The sequence below is a fragment of the Musca vetustissima genome, unplaced genomic scaffold (assembly GCF_032173495.1).
Source record: "Musca vetustissima isolate MV318-11 ecotype Yass unplaced genomic scaffold, APGP_CSIRO_Mvet_v1 utg169559, whole genome shotgun sequence".
Taxonomy (NCBI): Eukaryota; Metazoa; Arthropoda; class Insecta; order Diptera; family Muscidae; genus Musca; species Musca vetustissima.
The window spans coordinates 18118-30270 of record NW_026880892.1 but is presented as its reverse complement, the minus strand read 5'-3'; the positions used below and the strand labels follow the sequence as shown (position 1 = coordinate 30270).

At 32.3% G+C, this 12153-nt stretch overlaps 3 non-coding genes across 3 annotated transcripts; 1 reads left to right on the top strand and 2 right to left on the bottom strand.

Moving 5' to 3' along the window:
• Positions 1–2576: 2576 nt before the first annotated feature.
• Trnar-ccu (transfer RNA arginine (anticodon CCU)) lies at positions 2577–2649 on the bottom strand. Its single transcript has one exon. It is a non-coding gene; the product is annotated as a tRNA-Arg (tRNA).
• A 300-nt stretch (positions 2650–2949) lies between these two features.
• Trnar-ccu (transfer RNA arginine (anticodon CCU)) lies at positions 2950–3022 on the bottom strand. Its single transcript has one exon. It is a non-coding gene; the product is annotated as a tRNA-Arg (tRNA).
• Positions 3023–10701: 7679 nt separating this feature from the next.
• On the top strand, positions 10702–10774 carry Trnar-ccu (transfer RNA arginine (anticodon CCU)). Its single transcript has one exon. It is a non-coding gene; the product is annotated as a tRNA-Arg (tRNA).
• The last annotated feature ends 1379 nt before the right edge of the window (positions 10775–12153 follow it).

The window sequence follows — 12153 nt, the reverse complement described above, 5'->3', positions numbered from 1 at the left end:
CAATATTTCTGTTTACATTGTCAGGGATAAAGTTTTGTGAGGAAAGACACTATTCAATTGCGTAGTTTTAGCCCGTAAGTTTTATAATTTCAAAAAATTTGTTTACCGAATTTGCAATTCCTCCAAATATGGTATTTATCTTTGATATGTATTTTAGCATAGCAACCATTTGGACGGAAACGTTTATTAAAATTTACGGTTCCACGTGTTTCATAATATTAAGGTAGCCGTTTGAAAGACTTATTAACGTCTCGAAACAATTTACAAAAAAAAAAATCTTTTTTGGAGATTTAAAAAAAAATAACAACATTTCCGAAATTCTAGCAAATACATACATGTTAGGAATTTCTCGAATCTGTAATTACAGTAGACCACGGATATAAGAATATCCAAAAAAAAAAATCGAGAAATTTGTTCTTATAAGCAGGTTTTTCTTATACGAATGTATTTTATATAATAAACCGCATTCTTATATGGATGTAACATTTTCTTATGTCCGTGTTTTTCTTATATAAGATGTTCGTATATCCGTGGTCTACTGTAATCTTAATTGCAAAATATGAGAGAAACAAATGATAAACATATTTTATTCATGCATATAATAGCAAAGTGGTAGGTTACGTTTAGTTCTGCGTCGCACAGTGGGTTAGAATACCCTGTTTCCTTGGATTAATTAAAAAATAAAATTTTAAGTATCGTTAAAATGTTTGGCACCCGGTTACAGTATACAAAATCCTACATCACTTATCGTTAAAATAAATGTCAAAAGTGGTCTGGTGTTTTTGTAGTGAAACTTCAAAGTCAAACTTCATAGAAATTTTTGTGCCAAAAAAGGCTGAAAAAATTGAAAACGTTCCCGTAGAAATTTTTATTTATTTTAAAAAGTATTGTAAAAGTTAAACATTTTTCAATGGAACCATGAAGTTCAGGTTATTTTGACAATACTTCGTTAACATTTGAGTATCAAATTGTGTTTGGAAATGATTTAAATGTAGTAATTTATATTGAAAATGCCAAAAAAAATTAATATTCTTTTATTTTAAATGGATAAATAGTTATGATTCGTCCACATTCGTGTCATAATTTTTAGTTTATATTAAAGAGGACATAAATCTATGTTATTTTGCAAAATTTTACGCTGCCCTTTTGTGCCTTTTAGAAGCCATGCGTTGTTTAATGCAAGTGTTGCAGCAGTCAAATTACCTGAAAGTCACATTGATCTCGCGACTGGTGCTGTTGTTGTGTGTTGTGTTTTCTTGTTTTTCATGTTATTTTTTCTGATTATTTTATTGTTGTAATTTTTGTATCTTTTAAAAATATTATTTGTTACAATAATATTTTGTTTTTGTTTATTTTATTAATATTCTTTGTTTTGACAAATAGTGATTGTGTTGTGCAGTTTTAAGTAATCGGGTAAAAGGGTTTTTATAAGCCATTTTTTTATAGATGCAAGTTCAAACGTTGTTTTTTATAATCGTAGAAGCTTATGATGAATTCGAGCGCTAAAACAATGAATGACAGGATGGCATTGTTATCTAAAGAAATAAAAAAAACGCACCAAAACGCTAAAAAATCTGCCGAAATAACAAAAATATATGTTAATTTAATAAAAAATGCACGTGTCGGTTATAGCTGTATCCAGTGGCCATGAGATTAATAATGAAAAATTTCCAATATATGCACACAATACAGGACGACTTTTTGTTGAAACGTATCCTTGGCAAAGTGGTAGGCTTACTTTGCACACATTTTTTATTGACGGAACCGAAATTGTGTCAAATGCCCCTTTACATATTGAGCAGTTATCAGAAGTTGGTGATGCTGCGGACACAGATGGCCTTTCAGAAACACGTAAATGACATACATTTCCGACGTATAATACATACGTCAAAAACGTCGGAAACCCACTCAAAACCATTAGGTTTTTGATAAAATACCTTTTTACATTTATCGATTTGGAAATAACGTATGCTTTTTCAAATCCATATCGAATTTCAATTTTTTTTTTTCTTAAAAAAGTTCCGAATTTTTTTATCGGTTCTAGTAAAGAATAGCCAGATATACAGTAAAAAGAATATATATTCTTGAAAATTACTTAAATATTGAAATAAATGACGTTTACTACATTTTATACAGGTATATGACGTTTTCGACGTTTACACCTTTTTGACAGTCGTAAACCTGAAAATTCGTCATACGGACCATCCCTGGCTGCGGATGAAGATGATGTGGATGATTAACTTTAAGATGTATAAAATTCAATGTTTAAGTTATCATATTGTACTCATTGCACTATATACCTACACTGATATTTGGCATTACTTATTAAAATTATACTCAAATATACTTAGAAAACATTTTTTTAAACATATTTTAATGGCATTAACTGAAAAATAAAGAAAAATTATTTTAACATAGCTTCCCTGATTTGATCCAAGAAAACATGGTACTCTAACCCACTGTGCGTCGGGCGTATCTCATCTTCCATACCTTATGCATCGTTTACACTGATCTATTTTTAAACTCTGCATAGGGTAATTAATACCATAATTGTGAATAAAAAATCCTACAAGCTTTACCCCAGATGGGACTCGAACCCACAATCCCCGGCTTAGGAGGCCGATGCCGTATCCATTGGGCCACTGGGGCTGGTGATGAATCCTTATGTGGACGTTATTTTAAAGTAAAGGATATGCAAATTTGTGAAAATATCACAAACAACTATCACCCATAAGGAGTCATAATAAAAATTAAAGATGCTAATATAGTCTAGAAATAAGATTAACAATTACCACTTAGTGTCATGGAATACCATTCAATAATTTATTTTATTATTATACAGTTAATTAGTAATAACAAGCACATAAATACCCATATTTTACATTCTTAACAAGATTCTAAAGATTATGCTTTTATGTTAAAGATTTCACAAAAAATCTCACATGTCTTTACCCCAGATGGGACTCGAACCCACAATCCCCGGCTTAGGAGGCCGATGCCGTATCCATTGGGCCACTGGGGCTGTTGGTAAACTGCCAGCAAAGTTGTGAACTGTTGTTTAATTACCCCACCAACGAGAGAAAATTCTAAAGCATTTTCTTTTTTGGCTATAAATATACGAAACAAATAAGGCCATAATAACAAGAACATCATACACACGAACACTCCGCGAGAAAGGCCAACCGAGATGGCCGAAAACACCCGTACACATGTTTTATTCACCAGCTGTCGTAACAACAACAACAAGAACAATTAAATACAATATATCTCAAAGCAAATAAACGTTTGAGAGTTGTATACGAATATCTCTTAGATACATTCAGAAAGAAAAATCGACCATAACAGAATGTGAACATAACACACGGAATTAAGAGCGAAATGTAAAAACAAAACTTTACGCATCTCAAATGTAAACATTTATGGTGACTCTTTTTGGCGTCTCTTCGTGGCAACACCACTATTTTGTATCTACAAATCTCTTCGATGTCGTCTAACTCAATAACAATGGCAACACGTGTAGCTACTATCGGCATTATAAGTATTTTCTGCGCGTGCTTTCATTCTATTTTGTTTTGCTATGGTGATTCTTTACGTATTTTAGTACTCCCAGAATGTTCACTGACTGAGAGCCGAAAACTTGAACAAAAATAAAGATACGAATTTGTGAGCATATGTTTGGAGTTAATTGTAAAAAAGCACGCATATAAGCAAACACCCCGTTCGGTTAAACACATAAATCAGAGATGGGAACTCATGGCGTTTAATCGTAATGTGACTTTTTTCCGATTTAGATGCAGCTACATCATCGATTTGCCATACAAAATTAAATCCACTCAATATGTCGATTTGTTTGAAAGCTTATGACAAATCGAGATCATTTAAAAAACCCAGATTTGGCACTAAAATATCTTCACTTCTCCTAAAAGCACAAAAATCGCAACGCACAAATATGGAAGGTAGTCTCATTTGAAAAATTGATAATGGCAACTCTGTTAAATATGTATTTTATTATGGCATAATTGTGGAAGGTAGTTTCCAAGGTGTATTTAATAAGGTGTATGCATCAGATACAACAACAAATATTTTACAAAAACAACATTGTTCTTATAAAAATTAAATTGTCAATTGTCAGTTTTTGGCAAAGATAATTATTAATTTATTTTTGTGAAGATCTATTCTTTTAGGAATAATTAATGAATTTGTGTATTCTTGGGTTATTGGCGGTTTTAGGTCAGTGAAAAATAAAGTTTAAGACCTGGTCATGATTAATTTTAAGTTTCCCACAATTATCCCATAGCTCCTCGTGATGTTGTTTATATTGTGGATTACAATCTATTTTTTCTATGGAGTGGTTTCAAATCTTGCCTTCTTAAAGAAAATTGAAGGACATAAATCCCCGGCCAAAGACTAAATCATGGAAATTGTGTTGACCGTATAAAATATGTCCATAGGCGTATTTAACCTCCGCCGAGAATTGTGACAAGCACCAAGGGGCCGATTCCAATATAGGCTAACATAATCTCCTCGATTTTATGAGTAGCTGGGATTTCTGGACTGATTTCTACACATAACATAAAATATGTGGACCAATCGACGAACGGGGTTATAACTGAGCTTTCTTTCCGTCCCCCTCTATGAATGTAGTTTTCTTGAATTTCTATTATTGAATTTTTATTATAAATTTAAATACCATTTTTGAAATCGAAATGTTTGCAATGTTTTTGATAATTTACAAACAATAAAGAAAACAGTTTGAAACTAGGGATAGGTAAATCGAATTTCGACTAATCGATTAATAGACTTTTTGTATTGAAAACTCTAAAAGTCGAAGTCGACTTTTGATCTATGAGAAAATCGTAAAGTCGACATTTCAAGATCGACTATCGATTTTCTTTATAAATACTTGGTTTTTTTATCACAAAGCTCAAATTGCCCTAAAATTGTACTTTCCGGAACTTCACATTATCTATTCACAATAATTTATATAAAAAAATCAACTTTTTAGTCGATTTTGCAGAAGTCTGTTAAAGTCGAAAATCGATTTGGAACAGTCTTGATAAAATCGAAAGATCGAAAAGTGGACTTTTTAGTCAAAGACAAAAATCGAAAAGTCTAAAAATCGACTTTTTGGTCAGTGAGAAAAAGTCGACTTTTGCGCTCGACGGCGTATCCCTATTTGAAACCATATGATTGTCACTTACACCTTATTAAATACACCTTGGTAGTTTCATAGAAATTGATTAAGGGTTATCAAATTATGCTTTATCAACTTCAAATAAAATAAATAATAAAATAAAATAAAAATCTATATAAAGTAGATTAACCCGGTAAAGAGTTCTAATGTAAATGCAGTTAAAATTCCATAAAATTGTATGTATGCCCATCAACGTAACCAGGGGGCATGATGATGTGCAAGATAACTCTCGAAGGGAGTAACCGATTTCCTTCAAACTTTGCACATCGTAAAATTTCTTCCAAACTTAAATCAAGCTACCCTACAAAATGGTCAACATTTTGATGAAAATTAATTTTATATTATAATGCGAACTGACTATCCGATTTCAACTAAATTCTACAAAACCTAATATTTTATCGAAACCTGTATAATGTTGGAAGATGGGACTCATTAGTCCACTCCTTCTAGTATCTCCCCTACAAAGGGTCAATATTTCGAAAACTTGTAAATCTCATATGAAGCGAACGCAATAGCCAATTTCATCCAAATTTTGCACAATGCAATATTTTTACCAATCCTATCGGTCCTCTTCTTCTGGTACCTCTCACACAAAGTGTCAACATATTGAATATTCATAAATCTAATATAAAGCGAATATAATGTCCGATTTGGTCCAAGCTGTGCACATCGTAATATTTCTGTCAAACTTAAATCTAGTTCGAATATGGGAAATATCGGTTCATTCTTTCTGGTGCCTCCCCCACAAAATGGTCTAAATATTGCTGAAAATTAATTGGGAACAGACCATCGGATTTTAACCAAGCTTTGACACCCCTAATATTTTAACTAAACCTGTATAATGTTGCAAGATGGGACTTATCGGTCCACTCCTTCTCCTCCCTACAAAGGTTGAATATTTTGAAAGCTTTAAATCTCTTATGCTCATATCCATCAAGAACCGTGTATATGCCTCCCCAATCTATTTTGGATAAAATTATTCACGTATCCCTATATTTTATGATGCATTTACTCAGGAATATGGCTTATAAATGTTTATATTTATATACAAAATAAAGGGATTATACACGCGGAATTCTCAAATTATGTATTTCCAGATGTTTTTGTACTTTCAAAGTACTTTTGACCGCAGTTTTATTGGGCGGATTTGAACACGGCTGGTCTCGGTAGATTAAGCATTTAATGGGTTCAACGCATTAAATAGGTTTTTTATTAAAATGTTCTTGAGATGTACATCAATCGAAGTGAAATCACGAATCCTACGATCCTATAATAAGTTTAGGGCTTCAACTAGCTCGTCCGAAAACAGGGAAATTTCGGCTTCAAAATGTCAGCATACGGCTTAGTTGAATGCGGTGGAAATATGGAAAAATCATACATGAGAACTATACTGCCAATATGGTGTTCTTCAATTCAGTCGTTGAGCACAAGTCTGTAAATGGTGTATTTTAGTCATAAATTGGCAAAAGACAAACAAATTGTTGGCTTCAGCATATTTTTACCCATTTTTAGACCCTCCATCGTTTTATGTTTGTTTTTTTTAATAATCGTTTCTGACCCCATGAAGTACATATATTCTTGATCAGTTTAAAATTCTAAGACCATCTAGCCATGTTCTTCAGTCTGTTGTTATCACTCTAGCATCTGCAGAAACTGAGCTAGCTTTCCAAAATTTGCATAGAAGTGCCAGAGCTATATCAGTCGACATGTAGGTATATCCCCCATATAACGGTACCTCCAAATGTTCTCTATTTTGAACACGTTTTGAACCGAATTGGCTGTTATTTGATATTTTGGGCTCTCATTATGTATTAAATGTCAGTATCGATATAAATTATCGATATTGAACCACTTTTCAGTGTAGCCCCCAATTCGTAAATCGAATGGTTTTCATTAAAAATGCAAAAGAAGATGCTAGGTGCTAGATAAATTTTTTGGTGTTAAAGAGTTTTAAAAGGCGACACTGCCTGTGGGAAACATAATTTTGTGGCATACTTTCTGGCTTATAATAAATAAAGTGGACCAAAATGAATCTCCATAATTCGATGTTTTCGATTTATCGATGCATCATGAGTAATTCATTGTGATACAAAAATATAAGTTATAAATAATTTTATAATTTACACAATAAAAAATTGGCGGCAACTGAAAAACGAACGTGAACATATGTGGGAATAAAGCAACGAGATCAGAAAAAGGATTTATAAGTACTGGCCCTAGTTCCTATCGTTCCTTTATCGTAATAATTTAAATGAACTAGTTCGTTACGGAACTACTCAACTCTATTACGGACTTGATTTCTACCAAATTGATTGGACTTAATTTTACATAGTAAAACGAGGAAAATTCTACTTAAGGGACCGCCCTTCTCGATTTAAAATTTTCAAGATTTCCAATGAGCTGGTAAATGTATACCAATGCTTGTTAAGGTTTGTAACTGCACATATATATTTGAAAATTTGAAAGAGCAGAGAAATAATTTGCAAAAATTTTTGTTATTATTTGTTATTGTATTTTGTGATTAATGAAAAGTCGGAATCCGAAAATTCCAACAGTGTTAGAAAGAGTACATATCTGGCTCTCGTATGAAAATGGTGGACATTTGAAAAACGTCTATTGAAAATCTATGTATTTTATACCACAAACTAAGTTGAAAACAAGGAAGATATTAGCGATACGTAGTCGAGCGCAAAAGTCGACTTTTAGACTTTTCGAATTTTGTTTCTGACCAAAAAGTCGATTTTTGGACTTTTCGATTTTTGCCTTTGACTAAAAAGTCCACTTTTCGATCTTTCGATTTTGTCAAAACTGTTCAAAATCGAATTTCGACTTTAACTGACTTCTGCAAAATCGACTAAAAATTTGATTTTTTATATGAATTATTGTGAACAGATAAAGTAAAGTTCCGGAAAGTGCAATTTAAGCTTTGTGATAAAAAAACAAGTATTTATGAAGAAAATCGAAAGTCGATCTTGAAAAGTCGACTTTACGATTTTCTCATAGATCAAAGGTCGACTTCGACTTTTAGACTTTTCAATACAAAAAGTCGATTAATCGATTAGTCGAAAGTCGATTCACTTATCCCTAGAAGATATTCACCCAAAGACATAGAAACCGTAAAGACTCGACAAAATGCATTTTGACAAACTAGTTTATAAAAAAATATCCAGGGGGAATCAGGTGTAACAGAGGCATGTTAACAATAAAAACGCCAATACGCGATAATGTGCGTATAAAATGTAAATAAAATCAGAGGTCTGCACTCAAAATATATATTTTAATTTTATAAGCTTAAGATATAGCATTAAAAACGATTAATATTGTTCTCTCTGTTGTTATGATATCGTAACAACAGAGGAAAAGCCATCTGTTGGAAATTGTTTACGTATCAATTGTCCTATCTTTATACTTTTATGTCTTTGATTCACCCAAAGACATAGAAACCGTAAAGACTCAACAAAATGCATTTTGACAAAATAGTTTATGAAAAAATATCCAGGGGGAATCAGGCATAACAGAGACATGTTAACAATAAAAACGCAAATACGCGATAATGTGTGTATAAAATATAAATAAAATCAGAGATCTGTACTCAAAAAATCTGTTTTTATTTTGTATGCTTGCGATATAGCGTTTAAAACGTTTAATATTGTTTGCTCTGTGGTTATGATATCGTAACAACAGGGGAAAAGCCATCTATTGGAAATTGTTGACGTATCGATTGTCCTATCTTTATACTTTTATGTCTTTGATTCACCGATTGGATTCATACGATAGCTATACATTTACAGAGACCTGATTGGTCGCTTGATGCTGACACAATAAATCGGCCATATCCTCAAAAGTTGTTGAGATTTTCATTTAAAATTTTATAATGACATTCTTGAATTAGTGTAAGTTCGAAACAAATCAAAAAATAACATTTTTGGAAACTGAGAATGGGTGGGGTCCCTTTATTAGCAATTAAATCGAAATAACGTCGACTGTTTGTATTGGAAATATTGTTTAATTCTGTTAAGTTTTTCATTTAATATAAATTAATGTTTTCAATAATTAATGCTTTCAATATTTATCTTTATATTTTTAATTATATATTTCAAGGCGTGTTATGTTATGTTTATATTAAATAAGTCAAAAATACACTTTAAAACATTTTGATATACTCATCATTGATTGGAAAGCATTACAGCCGAATTCGACTTTTTATGATCGACAGATGATTTTCCTTATAAATAACTGGTTTTTATCACATAAAGCTTATGGCACCAAAAATCAAATATTTCAGAATTTTCATTTACCATAGTGAAACACGATCGGTTTAATAATCCGTTAAATACAAAGAAAATAAATTTTTAAAAGTCGAAAATCGATTTTCATTGACTTTGCGATATTTACCAAAAGTCGAAAATCGATTGTTAGCACCTTTGCAATATTTACCAAAAGTCGAAAATCGATTGTTAACACCTTTTACAAAATCGAATGATCAAAAAGTCGACATTTTGGTCAGTCTCTACAATCGAAAAGTCTTGAAGTTGAATAGTGCCTTGGACCACATATTCCTATTAGGGAACTAGTTCATTACAAGTAACTGCTCATTTAAATAAACTTGAATAGGTTGAACATTTAGTATATATAACTCCATAAAATCGTAGCAACAATTTGTTTACACATTGTAGTACGTTTACATTTAACCGGATTTCGTTAACCCAGTGGGTTTCAATTGTCAATTACTTTGCATATATGCCAAATAAATCCTCATAAAGTGGATTAACCCGGTAAAAAGTTCTAATGTATATGCCGTTTTGGAAAACAAAATTTTAAGGTTATAGCTATATATTTTTGTTGGACACCTCTGAATTAAAAAGCACATGTTTTACAAAGAAAGAGAGAACTTTCATAGGTATGCCCGTTGAAGTTTTGTTTACTTTGTTTAGCTCTTTCATTCGCATTTCATTCTTTGCATCCACCAAAGAAACAAGTATGGGTACCAAACTCTTAAGAAAACGTGCTCCACTGCCACCAGAGACTTTCTCTTCGTTTGTTAGCACATACACACATTCTCTTCACAACCTCTCTTCGATTGCTGCGTCACATCCCGGCTATGACAGACTACGTGTGTTTCATTTGTTATTATTTATTTATAACTTGGGGCGGAATGTGGTCACAAACCAACAGACATACCAACATGTTCGCATTGTCAGAATTCTCGTACCTCGTTGTTGTTTTTGTATGGTTTTGTGTTATCGCCGCACCATAAAGGGGTCTGTCTGTCGGTTTGCTAGTTCGTTCTTTGTTTTGTTATTTTCAATAAAACAAGGTGTTGTGCGGCTGCTGTTGCTATACATGGTGGTGGATTCGTGACGTATCGTTCGTTGTTGTTGCTGCTGCTGTTCTAAAAATAGAACCTGTGATGTTTCATATTCCATTTTGTTCACAGTGGTGGATATGATATACTGTGTGTGTGTTCATGAGTTTATTAACAGCAATTATTTCAATTGCGCCTAACTGCCCCAGTGGCCCAATGGATACGGCATCGGCCTCCTAAGCCGGGGATTGTGGGTTCGAGTCCCATCTGGGGTAAAGTTAGTGTAATTTTTTGTTTGATTTTTTGTAATTAAAATATATATATATATATATATATATTTTTTTAATGTGTACCAAAGTGCGGGCGACATTGTTTTATAAGGTTTACTTACCGGCAAAGCCCTACTCGTTGAAATATCCACAAGATGGTCTTCGACATGAACAAATCCAGTTTGTATAAGACCTAAAAATATGACAATAATAAAAAATAATTTGTGAGGAGTGTAATATAAAAACCAAAATAGTTAAAAATTAATAATGTTAAACTTTCAATATAAAAATAATACATATTTTTACGAATTGGATGGGTTAATGAAAGAATATAAAGATATAGAACGTTTTTTTTAAGAATTTTAGCTCAGATTCTCAAAGATCTAAACAATTTTTGTACAGTATGATTAAAGTAAAATTATTATTGGTCAGAATAAAATTCTATGCTGATTTATGCAAGTCGGTCTGTCCGTCTGTTTAAATCATGATAGAGCTCGAAATATTTAAGGAATTGGAATTGGGATATATAGGACAACGGTTTGATCCCTATATAACGGTACCCTCAAATATTGGATATTTTAGACTTTTTTGACGTTTTTCAACCCAAGTGGCTGAAATTTGGTATTTTGGGTTCTTTTGTGGTAACACATCCTTCTTCCAACAATTTTCAATATCGGTCCAATTTGTACGATAGCCATCATATAACGATACTTCCCACATTCCGTTATTTTAGGGAGAATTTGCACGGTTTTCCACCGATTTAGTTGAAATTTGGTATTTTGGGTTCTCATAGGGTAAAATATCTTCTTCTTAAAAATTATCAATATTGGTAAACTTTTTACGGTAGACCTAGGGTTTGGGGTCGGGAATTCCCGTCCCGGGTATTCCCGGGATTTCCGGATTTTTTTGAAATCGATATTCCCGGGATTTCCCGATACTTTTCCCGGGAAACCGGGAAATAATATTTTTAAATAAATATAAATATAGAATTAAATATTTCAATGCTAAAGCCATAAGCAGAATGGATCCGTTGATCCATCTGTGGTATTATTTGTTATGGATAATACAACAACAACATAGGTACGATATTTTAATGTGTGTTTAAGTGGAAGATACTCATTTTAAAACTGATTTATATAACAAGTAGGTTCAAAATTCGGAATATGATTGAAGAAAAAATTGTTGGAATTATGTTTGAAACCCACATTGTAGCAACTGTTTCAGATAGGGCGAACGGCATAAGAAAATTTATTCTTAATGTCCTATAGAAGGGTTCTTTTGCTGGAATCATTCCATACACTGTAAGATCAACAAACATCCATCGACCATTCAATTTCAAAGATATTACAAAAAGAAATAAGTGACCGACGTGGCTTAAAATGTAT